Genomic DNA, 13299 nt, shown 5'->3' with positions numbered 1-13299 from the left:
AGAAACTTGTATTTTCAAAGAAGTGAGTGGGAGCACTATAGAATTTCTGATGAGTATATGTTGTTGACATATTGATGATCAGAAATGATGTAGAATTTCTAGAAAGCATATAGGGTTATTTGAAAGGTGTTTTTCAATAGAAAACCTGGAATAAACTACTTGAACATTGAGCATCAAGATCTATGAGGATGGATCAAAACGCTTAATGGTACTTTCAAATGAGCACATACCTTGACATGATCTTGAAGGTGTTCAAGATGGATCAGTCAAAGAAGAAGTTCTTGCCTGAGTTGTAAAGGTACGAAGTTAAGACTTAAAGCTCGACCTCGGCAGAAAAGAGAGAAAGGACAAAGGTCGTCCCCTATGTTTAAGACATAGGCTCTATAGTATGCTATGCAGTGTACCGCACCTGAAGTGTGCCTTGCCATGAGTCAGTCAAGGGGTACAAGAGTGATCCAAGAATGGATCACAGGACAACGGTCAAAGCTATCCTTAGTAACTAGTGGACTAAGGAATTTTCTCGATTATGGAGGTGGTAAAAGAGATCGTCGTAAAGGGTTACGTCGATGCAAGCTTAACACCTATCCGGATAGCTCTGAGTAGAGATACCGGATACGTATAATGGAGCAACAATTTAGAATAGCTCCAAGTAGAACAGTTATTTGGAATAGCTCCAAATAGAATGTGGTAGCTACATCTAGGAGATGACATAGAGATTTGTAAAGCACACACGGATCTGAAAGGTTCAGACCCGTTGACTATAACATCTCTCAAAAGCATAACATGATCAAACCCAGAACTCATCGAGTGTTAATCGCATGGTAATGTGAACTAGATTATTGACTCTAGTAAACTCTTTGGGTGTTAGTCACATGGGGATGTGACCTTGAGTGTTAATCACATATCGATGTGAACTAGATTATTGACTCTAGTGCAAGTGGGAGACTGTTGGAAATATGCCCTAGAGGCAATAATAAAAGTATTATTATTATTATATTTCCTTGTTCATGATAATTGTCTTTTTTTCATGCTATAACTGTATTATCCGGAAATCGTAATACACGTGTGAATACATAGACCACAATCTGTCCCTAGTAAGCCTCTAGTTGACTAGCTCGTTGATCAATAGATGGTTACGGTTTCCTGACCATGGACATTGGATGTCATTGATAACGGGATCACTTCATTAGAAGAATGATGTGATGGACAAGACCCAATCCTAAGCCTAGCACAAAGATCGTAGTTCGTATGCTAAAGCTTTTCTAATGTCAAGTATCTTTTCCTTAGACCATGAGATTGTGCAACTCCCGGATACCGTAGGAATGCTTTGGGTGTACCAAACGTCACAACGTAACTGGGTGGCTATAAAGGTGCATTACAGGTATCTCCGAAAGTGTCTGTTGGGTTGGCACGAATCGAGACTGGGATTTGTCACTCCGTGTAAATGGAGAGGTATCTCTGGGCCCACTCGATAGGACATCATCATAATGTGCACAATGTGACCAAGGGGTTGATCACGGGATGATGTGTTACGGAACGAGTAAAGAGACTTGCCGGTAACGAGATTGAACAAGGTATCGGTATACCGACGATCGAATCTCGGGCAAGTACAATACCGTTAGACAAAGGGAATTGTATACGGGATCGATTGAGTCCTTGACATCGTGGTTCATCCGATGAGATCATCGTGGAACATGTGGGAGCCAACATGGGTATCCAGATCCCGCTGTTGGTTATTGACCGGAGAACATCTCGGTCATGTCTGCATGTCTCCCGAACCCGTAGGGTCTACACACTTAAGGTTCGATGATGCTAGGGTTATAAAGGAAGCTTGTATGTGGTTACCGAATGTTGTTCGGAGTCCCGGATGAGATCCCGGACGTCATGAGGAGTTCCGGAATGGTCCGGAGGTAAAGATTTATATATAGGAAGTCCTGTTTCGGCCATCGGGACAAGTTTCGGGGTCATCGGTATTGTACCGGGACCACCGGAAGGGTCCTGGGGGCCGACCGGGTGGGGCCACCTGCCCCGGGGGGCCACATGGGCTGTAGGGGGTGCGCCTTGGCCTATATGGGCCAAGGGCATCAGCCCCAAGAGGCCCATGCGCCAAGGAAACTTGGGGAGGGAAGAGTCCTCAAGGGGGAAGGCACCTCCGAGGTGCCTTGGGGAGGATGGACTCCTCCCCCCCTCTTGGCCGCACCCCTTTCTTGGAGGAAGGGGCAAGGCTGCGCCTTCCCCCTCTCCCTTGCCCCTATATATAGTGGAGGGGAGGAAGGACATCCATACCTGAGTCCCTGGCGCCTCCCTCCCTCCCGTGACACCTCCTCCTCTCCCGTAGGTGCTTGGCGAAGCTCTGCAGGATTGCCACGCTCCTCCATCACCACCACGCCGTTGTGCTGCTGCTGGATGGAGTCTTCCTCAACCTCTCCCTCTCTCCTTGCTGGATCAAGGCATGGGAGACGTCACCGGGCTGTACGTGTGTTGAACGCGGAGGTGCCGTCCTTTCGGTACTTGATCATCGGTGATCTAAATCACGACGAGTACGACTCCATCAACCCCGTTCACTTGAACGCTTCCGCTTAGCGATCTACAAGGGTATGTGGATGCACTCTTCTTCCCCTCGTTGCTGGTTTTTCCATAGATAGATCTTGGTGACACGTAGGAAATTTTTGAATTTCTGCTACGTTCCCAACAAATACATACTTTACATAGTCAAGATTCATACTTTCCTTATTACATGTTGGTTTATATCCCCTACATATGTGATGTGTCTTTAGCTTATCGACTATTCTTAAGTGAATCTTATGTGGTATTGCAGGACTAACTTTTCTTTAGACAATTTTGTATTCTTTAGTTCATTTTGGGTCATTTCCATTGCCTGTTAGTGTTTTTCGCTAGAGTGCTTTGCAGGCAGTTGTTTGAAATAGAACCTTCCAGCCATCTTACTTCTCCAATAGTACTTTCTTGTTGAGTTTGGTTGGACGTTCTCCAAAGTAAATTTGGGAGAACAATAAACCATACTTTCTATGTTTTGAAACTAGAGCTGGCCATGAATAATTCTTTTCAAGTTGATAGTCTATCAGAGTTTGAATTTGCTTTTGTATAGCAATATGGAAGTATATTATTTCATCATATTTTCCTAAAGTAGCTTCTGATTTGTTCACATTTGTAGAACTACACAATCTGCACATTCCTTCTCTTCTCCTAATCAATTTCATCTCAAATTAGGCTTTATCCCCTGATTAGCATTCTGAGCTACTTAAATTTCTTCGCCCACATGTTTGATTTAGGTTTTTGTTTAGACATGACAAATGTTTGCAAGTTATAGACGCCACGCCTGCCGCTGTCGGGGAGCTCCTGCCTGCGCTGCAAGCCTCATGACCTTGCAAACTCGCTCGTGCTGCTTATACGATACGGCCTCTCCCTACTCAGGATGGACTGCTTCGTGCAGATTCACTCTTCTTTGCCTGAAGGCTCCTATGTATCCAGGACCCGCACAAGGAAAATTCTGGGATGAAGTATGTACCATTTTCTTCAATATTTCATTTCCTTCAATATTTCATCAATGCATGGGTATAAACTGAACATTGTATATTGTGACCTATGTAGGAAAAAAGCGAAAATGCAAATAGATGAGAAATCCCAACTTATTCCTTTGGCCATTTCTGTAACCAAAGCTATTGGCTGGCCAACACAAAGGAGCTGAAATTTCATAGCGACAAAAATAGGTATTTAATATCTTTTTCAGATAGTTCTCATTTATGGTAGTGGTTCTAGGTTTATATTCAGAATTGTTCTTTTCTGTAAAATTTTCTTGAAGAAATATGTGCGTACTGCTTCTAGAATTATATTGTACCATATTTTACCACCACCTGCCTGAACTTTTTGTTCCGAAGGTTGATCTTAATTTCCTGATATTGTCTACTCCGTATATTTCATAATAATAACTGATAATCCCTCTCTAAATTATCCCAGCCAGATTGCTATGTAGACAACTCTTACTGAATTGATCTATGTCAGCTCATGCTCTCAAGCGGTCAAGAGGTCATTGTGTGTTCAGTATTCTCTACAGATTAATTAGTTTGTTCATCCCAACAGTCTTATCTACATATATCTAACCACATCAGGAGTTCTGACATGTTTATAGCTGAATTAATCTTTATACATATGGCAGGTGCTAGAGGTACCGTGCAAGCAAGCATGGCGACCGCGATCATGCTGCAGTGGCTGGGTATATCCCCTCCCGCTAGCTGAGGATGGGCTCGATGATGGGGCTCCTACCCTTACACAGGTATTAGCTTCTGCACTGTCTCTTTGTGTCTCTATTACCTTGCCTCCCCACTTATGCTTTGAATTTGCTCTTTGCTTGGCAAGATTAATGTGAGGTGTTTAATTTATGTTCATAAACTAAAAAAATGATGCCTGGTGAGATTTTAGGTGTATCCACCAATAATAGCTTTTGGAATAATGTTAATACATTTTGCTCTTTGCTGCCCAGTACTTGTGAATATAGATTGGTTACTCCACTGCATGTTACTTTGTGTGAGGTGGGCTTAAATTTCTTGTTCAGGTCATGTGTTTCAAGAACATACATATGGATAATTTGAGATTTTTGGTCATTTGTATTTGGCTATTTCATTCTTCTATAAAACTGCAGGTATATTCCCACATTGAACTCGATTATTGCAATGATTGGGTTGATTTGGACATACTGTGCCTTGAATGACTTTTCCCGTTGGGCAATTCAAATGATGGAAGCCTCTTCTGACCCTTCCACCTCTCCGGCCTCACCACTGGAGACTCGGATGCGAGAATCGCCGCCGCCGCCGCCGTGTCTGTCGGTGACGCTCACACAAGAATCCAGAGGCAGTACCTTGGTCCTCTCCCTGAGAACAACAACTCTCTCATGATGCGGGACTGACGCCACCGTCCATGCCATGTTCTGGCTGATCCCCAAGGCTCCTTGCCGATGTCCAACCAGCGCCACACAGCCAATGGTACTGCCGACATGAGGACGCCCACCCCCGTGTTGATCGAGCTTTTTGACCTGAGCCTCATGGACAAGGTCATACGGGCATCTAATTTTGATTTGCTATGTGCTCTCTTTTCACAAGTGTAGCTTTTTGTGTTATAAAACTATGCTACCGATTGTTCTTTGTTGATATTTCCCTACTTGTGTCCTGATTAATGGATCTGAGGTAGTTAGAAATCACTGAATAACTACTTATACTATTTTGTCAGCCATCACTGGCTACAATTGTTTATATGATACTTGTACTATTATACATGAACTGAGCACATTTGGTACAAAATAGGAGAGTGGAAGGGGCGTGTCCTACCTGGCACCGCCGAGCTTCTGCTCAGGCGGTGCGCCATGGGCGCGCCCCAACCACTAGTGTCTGTTACAAGTGAAGGAATAAGAAACTCGGGCGGTTCATTTGTTCAATTTATGGTTTTGTTTAAGACATGACCTGCAAAAGGATAACAAGTCGCGCCAACAAGATGGCTGATGTATCATCGATCTCAAAACTGTTATTGGTCACATGATATGGTAATCTCATCGAGTATTGCTCCTTCTCAATGAATTTCACTCTCTCCCATCTGCATTACCATCAGCAAAGGATACATGCTCAAAAAGGCTACCAAAATGATCGGCGATGGAATTCATCCAATATAAATTTACGGATGTTGAGGACAACAGCAACATCAGTCAACGTTGATGTCCCTTCGCATAGCAAAAGCATGTTGGCAACTCACCAGGATTTTTCTCTGTTACTACGACAAAGAAAGAGATTATTTTTGATAGTGATAAGGGGGCGTTGCTATAGCTGGAATCTCCCGATTTGGAAAGCAAGCAGTGGGTTATGTAGAGGTTTAGGGGAAGGATTATGGGCTAATTAGGGTGACCCCCTGAAAATTAGGGTGGGAGATTACATGTAGATTAATGGGTGGGCCTGAAAGCCTGTGCATGCCTTTGCTGGACTTTGTGTGCATGTGGGGGGGGGGGGGGGGGGGGGGGGGGGGGGGGGGGGCAGCACGATACAAGGGAGGTTGTCGGAGGGTGTGAGGCTTTGGATTGATTCGATCGCTCCAACAAGCGAACGCGAAGGAGCTTTTTCTGGTGATAAGGATAAACCCCCAACAGAAATCATATTGATGGCTTAAAGGTAAAAAATAGTGTATGATGCTTACCTTTCAAAAGCATATCACTTCATGTGGATGCCATGTTTTCACTATTAGATCATGTCAATCTGTCTACTACAGGATGCCTTCAATGACGCAGGAGTCTCGGCACCACAGAACTCATGGACGCCAGATGAGAAATCATCTTTTTTCCCCTATACTACTAGCTTCAACGCCTATATTCATTGCTGACATTCTTGTGTTTGAGTGAAACAGTTTGTAGGCCTTCTAAAATATCAAAGATTCAACCTAGTGCATGAAGGACTCTGTTTCTCAAAGACTAAAACCAAATGACATGTATAAGGTGCTCTTGAAAAAAGTAAAAAAAAAAACATTTTCCATATGAACTACAAGAAATGTCACAATCTAAATGCCGTGTGACTACCCTTTTGCAGGTGCCAAATGTCTTTACAAGTGTTAGAAGGAAGGCTTCTATTCCCCCTACTTACCATAGACCATTTCAACGTATCGCAACATATGAATTCAACTTTGATTTGGATGCCCTTTTTTAGATCTGATGATGTAGCACTGAAGTGCATCGTGCGCTTGGTATGTCCTCCCATGAAATATAAACCACCCCGTTGATCTGTTGCCATCAACATCATGCTCCCCTCTGTCTCATACACCTTAATGGACTGATGGCTCACACAAAGGACAAATTTCTCCGGGAGGTTTCGACGTGGCTTTGGCTCCTTTGGCATCTGTACTGCATGGTCACTATGAAAGCAAAGGAGTGTGAGGGTCTTCAACAGAACGCAACAACAAAAACGGCGCAAGAACTAGTATGCCTGGTCTTAGATGAGACCAAAGAATGGAGAGAGGTAGGTTTTGGTGTTGGTGGGTTAGATCCATTTGTGAGAGAGTGACCCTTTGTCTTTACTAGTAGAATGCCCGTGCGTTGCCACGGGTGCCATTTAGTTTTTTCTAGTTGGTTGCATATATATATATATATATATATATATATATATATATATATATATATATTTGTATTTTTTATGAAGCTTGGTGAACTTTTGGCCCCTTTAGTATCGTCTCAGGGCCTTTATTGACGGATTATTTTTACGGCGGATTACTTTTTAACGTCAACATAATCCATCTTCATCTTTCTCATACTCTACAAAAAAATACACATTTTGTATTATCATGTGCAACATATATAATATTCGATGATTTTGCGTGTCTCTTTCGATTGTGTAAAACTCGATGGTTTTTCAGTCCAAACCATGATACTTATGTAGTGACTTGTCAATCAATTTCAACACGTCATCCGAAGCCATCAGTTTTTCTGATCTACAAAAGTGAACTTATAAACACATATTAAATAAAAAATGATTATATAAATATATATTCATTGGTCAACTGCTAGATGCAAGCATGTGTCCCTTTTTATTCCGAGTGGGTGGCATCGTGCTTTTTAGTAGAGTGAGTTGCATCCTAATTTTAATAAACTGCACTGGTAAATCACTTGTTGGTAATTATTCAATAGAAATAAGTTGTTAGGGTATGTGATTTTTTTCACTACATAAAAAGTGTGTGACATTTCTGTCATAGAAAATAACTATTTTTTTCCTAAAGAAAACATCATCTCTCTCTCACTCACGCACGCAGGCGCGCACACACACACATCGAACGGCACACCACTCACACTCAAATATCATTCCCCCGGCTTGCTCTCCCCACTACGGCGTCTCCGCCGCCATCTCTCCCCGCCATGGCTTCTCACTGTTGTATCCCCTCGACACACGACATTCAGAGCATCTCCAGCCGTTGGCCCCCCAGGAGGGGCTAAAAATCGCCCCCTGGGGGCGCACCGGCGCTAAACCGCGCACTGGGGACGTGATGCCCCCCAGTCGCGGCGCCCACGTTTTTTTGAAAAAGTCAAATATGGCACAAACACGGCTCAAATTTAACGCAAACATCGGCGATTTCGTTCAAATTTAAACATATTTTACAAAAAAAGAAAAAAAAACTAGCACGGGCTGCCCCCGCCGTCTCCATCGCCGCTCCTCGCCGTCTACCTCGCCGCTCGCCGCCCGCCGCCCGCCTTTGCAGTTCTACATGCCCAGGAGGCGGTAGAACCGTGTGTAGTCGCCGTCGTCGTCGTCGTCTCCGCCGCCGCCGTCCCTGCTGCATCCCTCCCCCGGTTGGCGCGGCGGGTTGGACGGTCCGGGGCGTCATCGTCGTCGTCGCTGTCGAGGACCACGACGTCGTGCTCGTCCTCGCGCCCACACTTGCGGGCGGCGATCTCCTCCAGGGCCCGGGTCTGCCGGGTCATCTCCGTCCGGACGTAATCGTCGCGCGCCCACCGCAGGGCGTCCTCGTCGGAGAAGCCGCGTCGGGCTATCTCCTCGTACTCCGCGGGGAGGCCGGGCTCCGGCTTGGGCTCGACGAGGATGAAGCGGCCGGGGGGGCGGAGTCACCGATGCGGACGCCAGAGCTGCGGGTGCGCGCGCTGACATGCGTGTCCTGGGGCTCCGACTTGACGGGGCGGAGGCAGGGAGAGCCCGACGAGCGGCCGAACGAGGAGGAGGACGCCCCGGGCCGCTCCATCCGCCTCGGCATCCAGGAGCTTCCACGGCGGCGTGAGAAGGACGGGGGAGCGGGGTACTTGAGGCGCGGCGTGTTGCCGCCCTCGATGTACTCGAGGACGGCCTCTAACGTGCGGCCGGGCACGCCCCACCACCAGCGCCGGCTCTCGGAGTTGAGCCTGCTGGACGGCACGACGCCGTTGGTGGCCTCGAGCTGCTCGGCGTGACGGCGGCGGAAGTAGGGCTCCCAGAGTGGGCTGTCGGGGACGTACTGTGGCCCCTCCCTCGCCGCCCGCGGCAGGGACGCGCGGACACGTGCGATCTCCGCACGCCGCCGGCGCTGATCCTCCAAGCCCCGGGCACACGCATGTCCGGCGGGACCGGGTACTCGGCCTCGAAAAGGAGGCGAGCCTCGTCCTCGTGAAGATGGCGGTGCCCGAAGCCATTCGCCGCCGCGCCGTCGCCTGGAAAGCGCTTGGCCATTCTTCTGAACTGGAGACGGCGAGAGGAGGAAGGGGGGAGAAATGGGCGCGTCGGTGGTGGAATATCTGTGCGTGTCTCCGGCGCGCTGGTGGTCGGCTTTATATAAGCGGAGGCGCCGCGTGGTAGGCTTGGCCGGCGCGTTACGCGTGGCCTGATGATGTGGCGGCCGAGAGGACGCGTGTCGCCCGACCTTCACTGCGCCGCCCGTGAGGCATCAATGGAGGCTGACCGGCGCAGCAGCGCGCGCAGCGCGCAGCTTTGGCATTGATTCGCCGTGGGAAACGAGGCGATGAGGACGACGAAGCGGCGAGAAGGGAGTCGAGTCGCTAACGCGGCTGGCCCGCGGCTCTTCGCGCCAAAAACGATTCGCCCGGCGCCCCCGAGCGACCCCAGCGCGCCGGGTTCAGGTTGGGTCCACCCGCGCCAATTTCGGCCCGAGCCGGCGAAAACTGGGCCCTTGGAGGCACGACTGGGCCGATTTTTTGGCGCCGGCGGCCGAAAAATCGCCTGGGGGGCCTTCTTGGGGGCGCAGCTGGAGATGCTCTCAGCCCGCACTTTCCTCTCACCGTCGTCTCCCCTTGTAACGCCCTCGATGCGGCTATATCTCCCACGTGTCGAAGCACGACTTAGAGGCATAACCGCATTGAAAGCAATGTCGCAAGTGAGGTAATCTTCACACAACCCATGTAATACATAAGGGAAAGAGATACATAGTTGGCTTACAATCGCCACTTCACACAATTACATGAATAAAACATTACATCATCCAGATACAAATCAAGGTCCGACTACGGAACCAAAATAAAAGAAGAACCCCAAATGCGACACGGTCCCCGATCGACTCCAACTGGGCTCCACTACTGATCAACTAGAACGAAACAACATAAAGGACAAGATCTTCATCGAGCTCCTCCTGAGCTTGGTTGCATCATCTGCACGGACTCATCGGCACCTGCAAGCTGGTTTTGGAAGTATCTGTGAGCCACGGGGACTCAGCAATCTCACACCCTCGCGATCAAGACTATTTAAGCTTATGGGTAAGGAAAAAAAGTATGAGGTGGAGCTGCAGCAAGCGACTAGCATATATGGTGGCTAACATACGCAAATGAGAGCGAGAAGAGAAGGCAAAGCACGGTCGATAGAAGTATGATCAAGAAGTGATCCTAAAACAACCTACGTCAAGCATAACTCCAACACCGTGTTCACTTCCCGGACTCCGCCGGAAAGAGGCCATCACGGTTACACACGCGGTTGATGCATTTTAATTAAAGTCAACTTCAGGTTTTCTACAATCGAACATTAACAAATTCCCATCTGCCCATAACCGCGGGCACGGCTTTCGAAAGTTTAAATCCCTGCAGGGGAGTCCCAACTTAGCCCATGACAAGCTCTCACGGTCAACGAAGGAATAGACCTTCTAGCGGGAAGACCCGATCAGACTCGGAATCCCGGTTACAAGACATTTCGACAAGGAAAAACTAAACCAGCAACACCGCCCGAATGTGCTGACAAATCCCGATAGGAGCTGCACATATCTCGTTCTCAGGGCACACTCAGATGAGCGCTCCGTACAACTAAAACTAAACCTCGAGTTTCCCCGAGGGGGCGCTACACAGGACTCTAGTTCGGACCAACACTCAGAGGAGCACTGGCCCGGGGGGGGGGGGGGGGGGGTAGAATAAAGATGACCCTTGAGTCTGCAGAACCCAAGGGAAGGTGGTAGGTTGTTAGTGCAAATGGTAAAACCAAGGTTGGGCATTGCTGGAGGAGTTTTATTCAAGGCGAACTGTCAAGGGGTTCCCATTATTACCCAACCGCGTAAGGAACGCAAAATCCGGAAACATAACACCGATATGACGGAAACTAGGGCGGCAAGAGTGGAACAAAACACCAGGCATAAGGCCGAGCCTTCCACCCTTTACCAAGTATATAGATGCATTAATTAAATAAGAGATATTGTGATATCCCAACAAGTAAACATGTTCCAACAAGGAACAACATCTCCATGTCCCAACAAGGAACAAACTTCAATCTTCACCTGCAACTAACAACGCTATAAGAGGGCTGAGCAAAACGGTAACATAGCCAATCAACGGTTTGCTAGGACAAGGTGGGTTAGAGGCTTGGTTCAACAATATAGGAGGCATGATAAGCAAGTGGTAGGTATCGCAGCATAGGCATAGCAAAAGAGCGAGCATCTAGCAAGCAAAGATAGAAGTGATTTCGAGGGTATGGTCATCTTGCCTGAAATCCCGCAAGGAATAAGAACGAGTCCATGAAGAAGTCAAACGGTCGTAGTCGAACGGATCCTCACAAACGCGACGTTATCGGAACTAACCCGAAGAAGCAACACCGAAAAGAAGCAAACAACATAGTAAACAACCACCACATAAACATGGCATGATGCACAACCAAGTATGATGCATGTCCAGTTTAAATATGCATGGCATGGCAAAGGGCACAAACAAAACTACAAGTTAAGTGGAGCTCAATATGCAACGAGTTGCATATTGACGGAACACCACATCAATTATTTAGTTCTCTCTCATTTAGGTACCCAACAATATTAAATGTTGTTAAAACATGGCAAGAGGTGGGGCATAACAAAACTACACCATCTAAACAATTTAAATGGGACCGGATATGACAAATAACGAATCCGGTAAAACCCCATATGCCTTTAGCAAATTAATGCAAACAACAATTTAAACATTTTAATTGTTGTTATCATGATGCGGATGACATGAACAAGTTTATGCAATTATTATTAAAAGTTGACAAGAGCATTATGAAGCATTTTTCACCGTGGTGGAAGAAAGGGGTGCCACGGCAACGAATCCGAAAATGATGCCACGGCAACATATCGGTTTCGGTAACTCATGGAGATACCGGTGCAAAAGGAAGCGTGCGGATGTGCGGAACATGCTAGAGATGGTGGGGTGCTCCCGACTACCGGGTTCCCACGGGTTAGAGACATGGAAACGAGTGACAAATCGGACACGGTGCAAACATGAGCATCTCATGAAACACATGCATTCGGTCCACGGCGGTTGTATCATCATTATACCTTTGAAGCGTGCATTTCGAGGCGGTTCAAAAATGTCGAGGGAAGTAGTCGTTCACGGGTCATAGTGGAAGTAGTCGTTCTCGCGACAGTAGTGGACGTAGTGGTACACGTTTCGTAGTCGTACACATTCCGTAGATGTTCGAGGTCACGGCGAGGAACTTGACGTCCACGAAGTCTTCGAGGGTCAACGGTAGTCGTACACGGCAACCGTAGTTGAACTTGGCAATGGTAGTAGTACACGGGTCGTATAGGAACTTTTCGAAACCCAAGGCGCTGGTTGTGGAAGTAGTGGAACTTGGTGCATCCAAGCTCTTCGGCGTAGTGGTACACATTCTATAGGCGAACATGGGTGTCGTGGTACTTGGCGAAATCTTCAACGATCAAACTTGGCGCTACTCCCTGTTCGGAGTCGTCCGTCTTGGCGTCAACGGCAACAGCAAGCGGAGGTGCACGGGGACAGCGGAGACCACCGATAGGGGACTCGGGCATGAGGTGCAGGAGATGCAGCGACACGATCTGCGGTAAGAAGGCGAAGCAGAGGAGGTCGAGGTCGAGCACGGGGAGGCTGGACGCTGGCGGGGCTCGAGACGGGGGGCGACGACGCCATGGAGGTTCGGGCACGGGAAGGAGACCGAGAGCTGCGGGCGCGCGAGGACGGGTGGCGACGCCGTGGCCGGCGCAAAAGGCGGAGGAGTCCAGGAGGAGACCTCGAGCGTGGAACGCGGGCAGCTGCTCGCTGGTCTTGGCGCGGTCGTGGATGAGGGCTGGAGGACGAACGGCGCACGGGCAGAGAAACGAGGAAGCGGAGATGGCGCGGAGCAGCAGCCTCCAGGGTCGCCGGCGCGATCGCCATGGCCGGGGCCAAGGTAGCGGTCGAGGGGATCGGGCGTGGGGCACTGCCCCTCTGCGTGCGTGTGTAGCGGCGGCGTGGGAGGACGAGAGGGAGAGGATGAGTGGCTGCAAGGGCGAGGGGATAAGCAGAGGTCCAGGTGGGCTAGGGTTAGGAGGGGTGCGGGCTGGGCTGCAGATGGGCCAGCC

General features: G+C 48.4%; 1 long non-coding RNA gene across 1 annotated transcript; it reads left to right on the top strand.

Moving 5' to 3' along the window:
• Positions 1–3603: 3603 nt before the first annotated feature.
• LOC123057795 (uncharacterized) lies at positions 3604–4798 on the top strand. Its single transcript, XR_006426962.1, has 3 exons — positions 3604–3728; positions 4175–4291; positions 4658–4798. It is a non-coding gene; the product is annotated as an uncharacterized lncRNA (long non-coding RNA).
• Positions 4799–13299: the final 8501 nt, after the last annotated feature.

This window comes from Triticum aestivum, chromosome 3A, assembly GCF_018294505.1.
Source record: "Triticum aestivum cultivar Chinese Spring chromosome 3A, IWGSC CS RefSeq v2.1, whole genome shotgun sequence".
Lineage (NCBI taxonomy): Eukaryota > Viridiplantae > Streptophyta > Magnoliopsida > Poales > Poaceae > Triticum > Triticum aestivum.
This window is presented reverse-complemented; position numbering and strand designations above follow the sequence as displayed.